Here is a 14,680-nt window from a genome sequence, read left to right as displayed (position 1 = left end):
AAGAAATTTCTAATGACTTATGTTGGATGGAAGTCTCTATAGCAAGATGTACAAGGCCTTCCATTGCAAAAATAATAAGATCTTTTTTTAGAATAGTCTCAGCATAGGTTTGTTCTTTATGGAGTACTTCCAAGTAAGGGGTGATGGAAGATTGTATTTGCATTAATCTGACCTTAATATTGGCCTCTTTAGTTGTTAGTGAAACTAGTTCTTTTTGTGTGTGAAGTGTTTGAGAAAAATGCTTCTCACTCTAAGTTGGGTCTTTTGGTAGTTGCAAGCTAGAGATCTTTAGATTTCTCTCTAGGATCAGTATTCTTTGACTTGTCTCTTGTGTGAAATAGGAAAAATCACACAACTTTTTTTATAATGAGAATATATTCTCAACTAAAGTTTTGACCTTTTCAATCTTCTTGGCCAATGCAACTTGGGAAAGTGCTATATAACTAGCTATTTTCTCATTTAATTTCCCTTGAAACTTCCTTTCAGACCATTCCATGAGTTTCACATTTGTCTCCTAGTCTTCACTTATCACCTGGTCAAAAATATTTGATAATTGTTCCATTTTAGGCTTTGTCTCATCTGGTGACTACAAGCTAAAGGCATCCATAAGGAAGTCCTTAATCTCATGCAATGCTTGCTTATGTTTATACTCCTTCTTGAGTATTTCTTGCCTCTTTCTCCTATTCAATGCATCATGCATCTATGTGATTTTCTCAATGCTGATTGTCTTGGAGTCATAGGTAGGTATGACAATTTCTTCATCTAACTCAAGGTCTCCATAGTGAAGTACCTTGGTCACTTTAGTTGAGATCAAGCCTAGTGTAGAGATTTGTAAAGGTATTGCATCAGTGCTTGGCTTCTAAAGAGTTTTTGTAAGAGTGCCTATTTTTGGTAACTCTACTAGTGTTTGTATTGCAGTCTACTCCTCTTCTTTTGATTTTTCCTCCTTTTCCTCATTTGTTCTCCCCTAATCAAATACAATAATATGAGGTTTACCTATTGATTGTATTGTAGGATCAGATGTAGCAATCTATCCTATTTTTTCTGTGTGTTTCACTGCCTCTATACTTAGCTTCTACACTATGGCTATATATATATCAACTATTGCAATTAGTGGTGGAAGAATTAAAATTTGAGTACTTGTAGCTATTTATATAGAAGGTGGCTCTTGTGGTTTCACCCTATCTCTAATTAGTTCTACTACAACCTTTTCAACTCATCCACTGTAGTGCCTGCCCTCGTTCACATCTTTCTGGACATTGCTGCTATTATTATCAAACTATGTTAGACTAGTTTTATGTTGATGGATTAGTGGTATTGTTTTGAGACTATCAGACATTATGTTATGGATTTAGTTGATATATGATGAGATCATTTAGACTTTACATTTCATGTATGCATGATGATCATTACATTGCTTTTAGTTATTGATGATGATTAGTTAGATGGTTTATTGTCTCATGTGTTTTATTATGGATACTTACCCCATACTTGCATGTGTATGGTGTGCATGTTTGCTCTTATTGTATGGTGTTTCTGATGTGGTTAAGAAAGGGAGTTGTAGTCACCTATTAGTCAAGATCTACACGATGCACCACTTCCTACCATTGCCTATTTAGCTTAGTATTATATATATTGTATGTACATGCATGGTTTTTATGTAGGTTATAGGTACCATGTATCGAATTTCCTAAATTGCCAGGATGAGTGTACCCTATTATACTATCTCAATGATAAGAGAAGGGAGATAAATTCTCAAGTCCAAATCCCAAACCCTTAAACCATTTGTCCTAGAGAGATAGGACAAGTATCTGGATAGTTTACCTTCTGAATGTGTCAGATGACATATTTCATAATTTTTTAACCCTTTAGACTGATTTTGTGTGAATTGTTCTATGATGGGTTTTTATATTTTATCTTGGAGGTCTATGGTGAATTTTCTATTAATTAAGTCTTAATAAATAGATTTAATTAATAAATTAATTATTTGGAGAAAATTAATATAATATCATGATCTTTGATATTTTGATTATAATTAATTAAATGAGAATTAATTGAGAAAAAGAATTAAATAAAAGAAAATTAATAATTAAAAATTAATAATAATTATAAAATAATAATAAAGTAATAAATAAATAATAATAATGAAAGTTATAAAAATTTAAATAGAAGTTATAAAAATTAAAATAAGGGTTATAAGCTTGCCTAGGAGTAAACACACCTTTTTATTTCTCATATGTCAACAACACAGGGGTTAGTGCACCAATTAAGCACATGGTGTCTACAACCTAATGACTCATCTAGAAGGTTGGAATAGACTCATGCTTAGTTGTCTACACCTTCTAGTTGTTTCTAGAGACATTCTAGGTGCTTCCTGAGAGTTCTTTATATTTAGGCATTTCTAGAAGCTTAGACATAGTGTGGGAGAGTGTTTTGGAGCATTGGAGGACTTAGGAACTTTAGATAAGGGAGGAGCTTGCTCTACAGGTTTTCTGAAGAAAAGAGAATTAGCATCAAAATTTGGGTAGACTCTTGTGAATTTACTTATGCTATTTCCGCATCTTGCACTCCCTATCTTCTTCGTGTCTTCCATATCTTTTCTGAGGAATTCCATATTTTGGTTGTATGTATTCTCAATATGGGTAGTTAAAATTTATTTGAGAAAAAATTATATGCATAGATCTAAAGAGAATACGGGGCCAGGGTTTAAATTGTAGCCAAATCCATTAGAAAACTAATTGGGTAAATTTGGAGAACAAACATTTTATAGATTTTTTAAAATTGAAAGTCTTTAAAAATTGTGTTAATATGAACATGTCAATTCAGATCTGCATACATACATACATACATACATACATACATACATACATACATACATATATATATATATTATGCTTAATAAATCTCTATGCATATATATATATACATACATATATATATATATATATTTATACATATATACATTTATATATATATATATGTATATACATACATATGTATATATATACATATATATTTAATTGAAAGTATGAATGATATATCACTGTGAGAATTTATAAAATCGCATCGCAATTTGTACTGAAACAATGTTTTAAAAAAAATATATTACAAAAATTTTATTAAGATAAATATGTTATAAACTGTGGAGGGGTGAGTTATACCCTGTACCAACCCCCCCCCCCCCCTTTTTCAATTGCTATGCATGTTGACAGGTCACAGGGTACCTGCATACGTAGAGTACCTGCGACAAAGTACTGCCTTTATGGCAGTGGTCGCAGGGTACCTACTTATGCACAATACCTGCGATAGTTTAGTCACACGCCAACGATATGAAATCGGTGGCGACTCAATAAAATTTTCTTTTGGCCGTGGTTATTAATCGATTTTTATATAAATTGATTTTATAATGTTATTAAATGTTATTATCAATTTTTATAATTATATATATATATATATGTATGTATTTATATATATGTATATGTATATAAGTATATATGTATATATATTAATAATAAATAATTAATATATTATAAAACTAATTGTATTAAAAGATATTTTCTTCAATAATAAATTATTTTGTAATGTTTTGGTATGACAATATAGATTTGATTTAATTAATTGTTTTGAATTATGAAGAGAGGATGATTATGAAAAGTATTGGTAATTCTCATGTTAAAATATACAATATAAATTTGATAGGGGTCATTTTCAAACAATGTTTATATAAACAATGGAACAAATAGAAAATTGAGTCTAATGGTTTTGAGAGAGAAACTTTTATCTATCAAACAAATACATGGGTTAGGGAAAAACGTACAAAATGTTCCTCCATTCATTATCCAAAACTAGAAATGAAAACTGAGACCTCCACACTCTATTCAAAGATGTAATTTTAGCAAAACCAAAACATGTGTTTGCATTGTGTTTTCTCTATGCTATTTGTTTTGGGTTTTGGGTTAACTAGTGTTGACCAGTTATAGGACATTTACCAGAGGCTTGGGGGTTATGATTGTGATGCCGTGATGATGTCTTATTTCCAATCTTTATTAACCCAACCATGGTTGTGTGATGGAATGCTCTATGTAATATTTGTAATTATTGATTTTATAGTTGAGATTCTTATGTATGAGACACTTGACTTAACCATTTTTGAGTCATCGATCAGTTATCCTTGGGATATTTTCTAGTCACCATGATGGGACTGAAATGTTGATTTATGATGTCATGTTGTGACACATTTTGACTCAACCATTTTGGAGTCTTCGATCATTATGATTTGAGATATATTCTAGTTATTGAGAACCAATGGATACTTTTGATTATCAGTGATGCTTCAGTTGCCAATAGAAAGCTGTTGTGGTCATGATTTTCTATGGATGCTTTTCAGATGCTCATGGAGATTTGATGCATTTATTGTGGATATTTATGTTCTTATTATGGATTATCTTTTGATTTTTCTTTCCAGTCACTTGTATAGGACTGGGGTGATTTATGATTCGATGAGCTTAGGGTAGGTTATTTATTTGTAGTGTCAGGAAATGGCTTGCAATGGGGGTTGGGGCCCTAAGAGGTTGCCAGGGTAACTCATTGTAAATTATTTAATAATTGAAAATATTCACACCTAGTACTGACTAAATGAACCTAAAAAGATAATTGTTTTTGTTCTTGCCCATGCCTCGAGTGCTTGTATAGACTAGGATGCAAGTAGAGAGAATGCATGGTTGCGACCTTGCATTCCATAGTATGCATTGTCAGTATGAGAGGATACTAGTGGCCGCATGAGGATCAGTAGGGACCCCTGGAGTTTAGCTAATTGCCAAGGTAACTTCTACATGATATATGCGATGAAACTTTCCCGCTTGCATAGTAGGTTTCCTGCATGTCTTTGTGTGCCTCTGGGAATTAGATGTCAATTTTGTGATTGGAACCTTTGAGTTAGTATACTTTTAGGATTTTTGGACTTATAGAGATTTATGCCATGTGATTTGGATAGCCTATTTGGGACTTGAGATTATCTCCTCAGCACGGTGGGAATGGACAACTTAGGTACCACGTAGTCTGGTGGTAGTGTTTTTCCACTCTTATCATTTGAGATCCATTTGAGACATCATGGCTAATGCGTCCTTCATGATGGTGGATATGTATCCTTTCATTGATGATTATCATATGTTAGATGATGTTATCTTATGATTTTATTTGCATGTTAGATTACTTTCTACATATGATGTAGTATATGTTAGGAGTGACATTCCTACTATGTTAATATTGATGATCTCTTCGATGATTTGGAATTTTATGCATGGAGGGATGGCTAGGATCTACAATGGTCTAATGATGCTATTAACGGTTAGGAGGAACCGTGCACTTAGTTTATTATGTTTGATTGTTATGATGGATGTATATATCTACTATGATGATGTATCATGTGTATCATATGGTTATCTTTACTTGATGTATCATGGATTAGAATAGGATGATGTACCTTATTCCTCATATGTATATTCTTTTAAGCTTTTCATACCCTATGACATGTACAGTGGATGATTGAGCATTTAGAAATGTAATGTAAAAACATTGGACTTATCATTATTATTTCATGTGGTTATTGTATTAGATGATTCAATAATGTTAGTTGATTTAGATGTAATTCTACGTTAAGGGATCCTTATAGAATGTAATCTATTATGTATGATATGTTTACTTTTAGATGGACATTGCTATTGCTTCCGTTATTGTGTAAAATAAAAATTTAAAAAAATGCTACCAAACTTAGCAAATTTCTAGGTTAATTCTTTGGATCCCTTGGCGAGGCATTACATCCACACTCACCAATATTTGATTTGTGAATAATATTTCTTATAGAGTTGATTGGTGAAGGATCTTCTTGATATCCTCTATAGTCAATAGATTAATGTTCTGACATGATTTGTCAGTAACATCCTTTATAGTTATAGTATCTATAGGTGTGATGGTTACATGAGGAGGGCTATGAGGTGGTAATTGTGTGTCTTACACAATCTGGTATTCTTACTGCTCATCAATTGTTTCCAATTGATATTCTTTTTGTGTCTCCTCCTCACCTTTTTCTTTCTCTTCTTCATCTTTCTTCTATTCTTCTTCTTTCTTTTCTTCTTCTCTATTTCTTGTTTCCTCTACTTTTGTTTTGTCTTCTTTCTTCTTCTCACTAGCCTTTGCCTTATTTTCTTCTGCATGCTTCTCTCCTTTCCATCCTTGTGATTTGTTATGTTATATATTGATTTCCATAGTCTTATTGATTTCTAAACAACTTCTTCAATTTTATTTTGTAAAATGCTAAAGGCTCTATACTTTGGTGCAAGTTTGTCACCATGTTTCTTGTTAGCCTTAGTTATTTGACCTCTAGTCAAATCAGGCATCACTTGTGCTAGTGTTGGTTCTCTTATTTCCTTCTCCATTTTTAAACAATAATTCCATTTCATTTCAATAATCTCATATAACTCCCTAGGCATATTATTTTCTAACTCAAGAAGTGTATTCTTAAATTTTTCCATCATGGCATACACAAACTCTTCTATCTTTTTTTGATCCTCTCTACTCAACTTATTGAAATCCATATTTTTCAAATTAGTAAAATTTTCATTCTTAACTTTATTACATATGTTATCTATATGTACTTAGGAGGATGACTTACCACTCTAAATTGGTTGATGTCCTCTGATCGTGTTCTTTCCTCTTCATCAGACTTTAGCTATGCTACATATTTCCTCCTTTTCTTTTGCACTTCACCAGTCTACTCAATGGCCTTCTTCTTTTCTTTCACTTTCTCCTTGGCCTTTTGAGTAGTGTCCCTTGTGGTGGCTCTTCTTTTAGGTGTCTTCTTGTCTTGTGTTGGTTCTATAGCCTTCTTTTCTTTGGGCTAGGCTGTAGACTGAGTTTTAGCCTTTCTTTTCTTAGACTTGGCTTGAGTTGGTGCTTCCTCAACTTCTTCTTCCTCTACATCTTCCTCCATATCTTTACTTAAGCCTTGAGTTAATTCCATTAGGCCTTTTCCTTTTTCTTCTTCTTGTTCATCATCTTCTTCCTCATCTTCATCATTTGCATCTGCTACCCTTTCAATTTCTACACCAAATTTCTTCTTTATCTTCTTCACTAGTTTATCCTTCTTCTTTAAGGTGGAGGTTTTTTTTTAGTTCCATATCCACCTTGGAACATACAACATCATATGTTCCAAAGTGAGGTGCATCCTTATCAATTTCTTCTACAAGCAATGTTGTAATTGCCACTGAAGCTTCATCAACGTTTATTTCATAACCTAATGGCCTTAACCATCTAACTCTTGGAACTGCTACTTGGATGTAGGTGTAATTAATAACAACCAAAAATTAGATGTCATTGACATGTTGTTCCACTAGAGGAACTGGTATTCTCAATCATTTTTTCATGCATTTCTTAAAATCCTCAAAATAACTTGTCATAAGAGATTCAAAGTTGTTTCCCATTTGCCCAATATACTCATTGATTTGAGTAATGGCTGATTTGTCTAATCTCAGTTAACTTTACCAAAAGAAGGAAACTATTCCAAAACATAGAAAAATATGCAGATAAGGACTAAACCAAACTTACATTGGGCACCTTTAGATCTTCTTATTGCTTCAAGATTCTCCATGATTTGCTACAACATAAATTCTAATAGATCATATGTATGATCTTTCTTGACAAGCTTGTATGCCACATTTGCAACAATATATGGTATGCTATTCAATCTAATAGATTGATAAAACTTGTGAGAAATGATTCTGACTACAAAATCTAGAAGGGGATCTATTATTGTGTCAATTTTCATGCCCCTTTTATTCCATCTGGCCCCTGTGTTCTTTTCAATGGCCTCTTTTGAGTCACTTCTCAAGGTCTTATGTTGATCTAGGGTTGGAAAGCCCATAACCGTATGCACCATCCTCTTTGTTATTTTGATGGGTCCTCCTTCTAGCCATAAACAACCATTGTGAATTCAGCTCAATACAATCCATATCCATTTTGTTTTAAAACCTATGGGGTAAACTAGGGCATGGGTTAAACCCTTCTTCTCAATAATTTGAAATTCATCCTTCAATATTTTGTTATCACATAGTTTATCATATACTTGAAAAATCTCAAGGTCCCCAACTACACCTATCTTGGAATTATAACACTTCCTAACATCCTGTACCATGACAACTTTGGGTGGAATAATGGAGAGTGCATCGACAGGGTCATTTTTATAGGTGACTTTTGGGATTGACCTAAAATCAAGTTATTTGACCTCATTACTAACTAATTGGACCTCATGGCCTTCCTTATCCTTTGGGTTTTTAGAACTAGAAGCCATTTTTCTGATCTAGGGTTTTAAAAGATTAAACTTTAACATTGCATAACTCGGCACTTGAGGAATACCTTAGATCAACAAAATTTGTGCTTGATTGCTGTTGAAATTAGTGTAAATGGCTTCCATGTTTTTCTTTGATCTCTTCTACACTCTTATCATCTTTTCTCTACATTTGAATGATGTGAAATGATTGAAAATCATCCTTATACCTTTCAAAACCTAGCATTAAATGCTTAGTGCATACAACTGTATACTTAGCTCTTGAAGATTTCAACATAACTCAGCTTATATTAATTTCCATTACTCAGCACTAATTGGATTTCCATCAATTGGCTCCCATTAAAATTTCTCAACTCAACACTAACTATCAACTCAGTCACAACTGATTACTCGGCTTGCACAAGAACTTTACTTGGCATCCACAGAACACTTGTAGAAAATTTAAGTTTTAACTTGGCATCTTTTCTTATGCTATTTTCTTCCTTGTAGTACCTATTTATCTTGGGACTAATGTATGATATAACTTTATATATCAATCCCATACACCCTCTTTTACTTAGTTGGATGAGGTGTGATCACTTGACCTCTTTGGTGAAGTGATCCCTCCATTTGATGTGCTGGCTCCATCCCTTCTCTTTCATGTCTTATTCATTTCTCCTTTGATTTGTTCAACATCTACCTATTCCTTCCCTTTGTTGAACTTAGAACTTGGTGCCTTTGACTTTTTTGGGTAGTTCCTACTGATATGACCAATCTTCAAGCAATAGAAACATGTGGTTTGACTTAACCATCTACAGTAGTTCCCTCTAAAATGTGTCCTTATGCAATTTTTAGGAATGTATCTATATTCTTGACAATAATGATAGTTATTCCTTATGTTTTAGTCCCAATTGTGATGATAACCATGGTTACCTTCTCTTGTTGCTTGATTTGATGTCAACATAGGCTTTGATCTGCACTCAAGAGATCTATGTCCATACTTCTTACAATTGTAGTAGTGTCATTCAGATCTTGGTGTACTGATAGTACTAGTCCCGCATTCATGTTCTTGATGTCCTTTCTTTTTTCACTTGTGATAGTAGCTTGCATTATTAGGCTTATCATGCTGATTTGTCTTCTTACTCCTACATACATTAGAAATGTGTCTGTTTTTACCATAGAAATGACAAGTAGGTTTAGCATTCTTACTTATGTTGCTTCCTTTTTCTACAGTCTTGGATGATTCTCCTTGTTCAGTGCTATTGTAACCAAGTCCTAAAGTATCATTACTAGCCCTTGGTGATTTTAGTATCTACTCAAAGTACTTTATAGCCTCATTGGGTTAGTTGAAGATTTTTACAACTTCCTTTTCTCTTTTCAGGTCATTTTGTATTTGTTCATTCTGTATCTTTAGTGTAGAGATCTCAATATCTTTCATATTCAGTTCATGATGTGCATTCATCATCTAGATTAAGGTATCCAACTGCATGTTTGAGATTCTTTCAAATTGAATTGTCTTCTCCTTCAGTCTATTGGTAAGATTTCTCTTGTCATCTTCTAGCATAACCTTGTCTTTAATGGTTCTATTCTTTTGTTCGATCACCTCACAAAGCATTATGGCTTGTGATTCTTGTTCAAGCTTTAGTATTCTAATTTCTTCTACTTGAGCTCTATTCTTCTCCATCAAATCTACTATTTCTACATCAAACTCTTTGGACTCTTCATTGGAAAACACTTTTGTAGTATCAATCTCCTTGTAGTGTGTGCCATTTTTAGCTATGGTTGTATCCTTCTTTTCAAGGATTTTCTCAATTCTTCTCTAGCTTCCTTCAAGTTGTGTAGGGTGAGGTGCACATCAATCACCTATTTCTCTATAATCTTCCCAAGTTTGAAGGCTTCCATCTTCAAATATTTTCTCTAAGCTATTAGGCTTCTCCTTGTGAGAACCTTGCTTTGATACCAATTGTTGGAATAATCAAATGGGAAAAATACTTTTGAGAAGGGGGAGGGGTGAATCAAAAGTATCACACTTTTAACTGAAAGTAAGCTTCATACATAGAAACATATCAAATAAGAATAAAGTGAACACATGCATCAACAACACATAACACCAAATTTGGTAACCCAAAAACCCTCCAAAATGAGAAGGTAAAACTAGAGTGGGGATGATAACCACAAAATCACTGTAGCAATAATGTTTGACCACATCTGATGGTCTACCCTATAAAAGGCCTACCCTATTAAAGGCTTTACATTGTATCAATAGTGACCTGTTTAAAGGATTTACAAACACTTTACATGAAGTGTCACCTTGCTAAAGGATTTTATCACCTCTTAAAGGATCTACAACCTAGCTATTAAGCTAACCTATCATCATAGGATTTTTCCTTCTAATACAATTTATAGAGATTATTAGAATATTAAACTTGATAGCTTACAATCCTTGATTATTGAATTTAGGAACTTGATCTACTCATTCTAATCTTGATCCTTTGAGATTTGATGTTCGTTTGATGCTCTTGCTTTGTTTTGATTAGCTAGATATTGCTATGATGATTTGTTCCTCTAAGTCTTTCACACTTCACTCTAAATTTCACTATATTTTACCCATACATTTGCTCTCTTCCACATATTCAATGGGTTTTCATCATCCTTTTAAAGATTTTGAAGACTTAGGGTTAGGTATGGATCTATAATCCATATTGAATCTTTATTTCCCACTCATTCCTTGCACTTTTCTTATTGGTTGCATGCCTTCTCCATTTTTCTTATTGGCTACATGTAGATTAGATATTAAATATAAAATATTCGATCTTATCCTTTAATCCCTTCATGATCCTTCTATGTCAGCTCAAAAAATGGTTTACATCCGAGTTTGTGAACGCACAAACTCATATGTTGATTCTGTGTTACTCAACACATACTGGACTACTGGTGCTCGACACATGTATTATTTTGGCTTGCTTAGCACCAACTATGACTCGACACCTATATATCACTTGGCTCATATGGTTTACTCAGTACCTAAAGTCACTAAGCACTTGATCTTTAATTGGCACCTGAAGATCACTCGACACTTGTTGTAGTTCTATTTGGCTCAACACATATAGTGTACTCGACTTCTATATAAAATTGGTTAATTCTATTGAAACTCAATTGTCAAAGCCAATCTAAGACCAATAGCTTGAAGTTAAGAAGATAGATGATGTTAATGTCCCATTAGTTACAAAGGATACAAGTGTTAAGCAACTTGGTAAGGCTTTAATTGTATATACATTATTAACTTGTATGCCAATTTTGCAAAAGGAAGAAAATTTTTGTAAGGACTCATGCACTAAATTGGTAGAGGGTGAAATAAAATAGAAAGAGAAAGAGGCTAATAAAGTTCTTATTCAATTGTCAAGTGCAAAGGATGCAAAACCTACACATGTTACACTTATGCAACAAGTGATTACTACCCAAGTCCAATAGCTAAAGTTGAGATTGAGTGAAAAGGGGAAATAATTTCAAATATCACTATCAAGTGCTACACACTCATGATGAGTTAGTGAGCCTTGATGAAGTAATTACATTACCTAAGTATGATTTAAATAATCTTATATTGGAGCAGATACAGGAGTTGAAAAGATTGTTGAGTTATAAAGCAAAACAAGAACAATTTAGAAGAGAGAAGAAGAGAAGACATGTACTATATATTATTAAAAATATTTCTATAGATGCATTTGGGATCGTAGATATGAACAATCAAACTATAATTTTAGACCAGGTAGTATATCTAGTTGATAAGATTTAGACATATGAGATAGAGACTAATGAAAAACTATTAGAATGGTATAAGAGAATAATGGAGCTTAAAGTGTTACAAAAAATCTCACAAGAACTAGTACCTATACAAGCTAAGCTTTCTCAATTTGTCACATAGCTAGAAACAATTTTCAAAACCATTGATTCTTTACATTTGAAATCATGTGATATTTATTCTTAATATTTGATATTATTAGCTCATTATAGATACTAAATGTAGACATTCAAGAAAACATCATTACATTGGGAAATAATATAGGTTCAAGCTCATCCTCTTACAATGAATTGACATTCAGTCAAAAGAGGTAAGTTGAGCTCATGGCTAAAGATACAAAGATTAGGCAAAAGTTGAAATTGATTCAACTTTAGTTATTTCCACACATATGGATCATTCAAAAGGTAGTATATATTGCCAAGGATATTTATAATAAATACAAAAAAATTTCATATGTTGAAGGATTCATTGATCTAGCTTCTAAGCTAAAGTTTTAATTTCAAATTTTGGAACAAGTCTAGGAAAGATGGAATAAAGGCTATACTAGTATTGTGGAAAGTTTTTGACAATTCTTTGATAAATATTAGTTAGCACTTGTATCCACAAGTTCCATCAATGAAAAAAGCAAGGGGGATATGAAATAAAAGGGGATATGAATTAATAAGAAACAAGAAACAAGGGTACTATGAAATAATAAGACATGGAGATGCAATGTGTAGATTAAAGATCATATATCAAATTTTATAGATCAAAATAAATTATGGTATCAACTAGAGTATAAATTTATTTCAATGAAATGATTTTATGATAGTTTTTTTCCCACTAATGTCAAAGGGGGAGATTGTTGATCTCTAAGCTTATGTTTCCTATTAGTGTCTAAACACTTAGTCATTTTCTAGGCATGATTACAAGGTTATCAATGTGGTTGAGTCACCTAGTAGAGGCAAAGAATACAATGCTTATACCAAGAAGGATGGTATTTTAGAGTATTTAGTAGTGATCAAGAAGATGTACAAGCTAAGTAATATACTTGAGACTGAGCATATTGAAAAATTACCAAGTGCCAAGAAAACAAGTATATAGAAGTCAAGTTCCAACATGAAGGTTTATACATGACCAAGCATCAGATCATTCAAGTACTAAGTAGTTTAGCTCTAAAATTTAAGTTTGTAATGGAACAAATACATATGAAAATCATTTTGGCAAACTTTTATATGATATTTAATATTTGTAGATCTAGATAAGGAGTTGATCATACATCATTTAGAGAAGGTAATGATCCCAAGGTGTGTGATTCAACCACTTATGAAAAGGGATAGAAATGATAAAAGATGATGAAGTGTAAGACATCAATCAAGATCTAGAAGCTTCACAAAATATCTATTTAAGGAGGATTCTGACCCTCGAATCAATATGTTGAGATGCATAGGATTGTATGCATTTATAAAGGAGTAAAAATAAAGTTTCAAGGATAGAGAAGAAAGAGAGAAATCAAAATAGTGGAGGAATGAGTAGAATTATTAGATTAGGAGATTAGATCAAAGGTATAACAAAGAGGAGACCCAAGATTAGCTTGAGAGAAAACCAAGGGTCAAGTACTAAATCAATTATTGTTAATTAATATTATCAGATTTCCACAATCCATTTGTAAATAATTTGTCTTCTGGATTTGATTGTGTGCTCTTTTTTTTACCATCAATATTTTAGATCATACTACATGATCCATCATCAGGATGAGAAAGTGTAGGAATAGAGAAGTTGCAGACTAGGCCTTCCTCAAGAGATATAAAAATAGCAAGGGATAGCACGTAAATTCATGCAAAGAACAAAAGAGTACAAATTAATAAAATAAATGAGACAAGAAGGGTATAAAGAATGAAAAACAATAGAAAATGAAACTAAAGAAAAAAGACAATAAAAATAAATAAAAACAAAAGAAAGTCCAAACCAAAGAAAACTTAAGCCACAAGTACTAAGAGAAAGAAGAAACATACTATATATATATAGTATGATACATTACTAAAAATTATGCTATTAAATACTATTATAAGCCTATATTATTGTATGCTCTATCTAATTACATATATTGATATGCAACCTAGAAGAGCAAATATATATAAGCATACAAGAAACAGATGTTTATACATATGCTTATATATATTCAAATATATATATATATATATATATATATATATATATATATATATATATATATATATATATATATATATATATATATATATATATATGCAAACAAGAATGGGTCCTGATATGAGAGCACATATATATACAAGAAGGGATCCATATATATAAATCTATTTATATATATTAATCTTTGTCAAAGATTATATATCCTTTGCTGGGGCATTCCAATACTTTTGTCAAAGATTCCTGTCATTTTGTCCAATTCATTAAGGATGCAAAGTGGGAGCAAGGTGATATCTTGATCAGTTTTGATGTAGTCTCTGTCTTTACCAAGGTTCCAATTCTTGACTCTGTTCAAATTGTGAGACGCAAGGTTGGAGATGAAATTGCTAGCTTAGTTGAGTTCTGTTTGAGAT

This window comes from Cupressus sempervirens, chromosome 1 (genome assembly GCF_028749045.1).
Source record: "Cupressus sempervirens isolate cs-2001-9-10 chromosome 1, ASM2874904v1, whole genome shotgun sequence".
NCBI classification, from domain to species: Eukaryota; Viridiplantae; Streptophyta; class Pinopsida; order Cupressales; family Cupressaceae; genus Cupressus; species Cupressus sempervirens.
The sequence above is the reverse complement of the archived record's forward strand: the minus strand, read 5'-3'. Positions refer to the sequence as shown.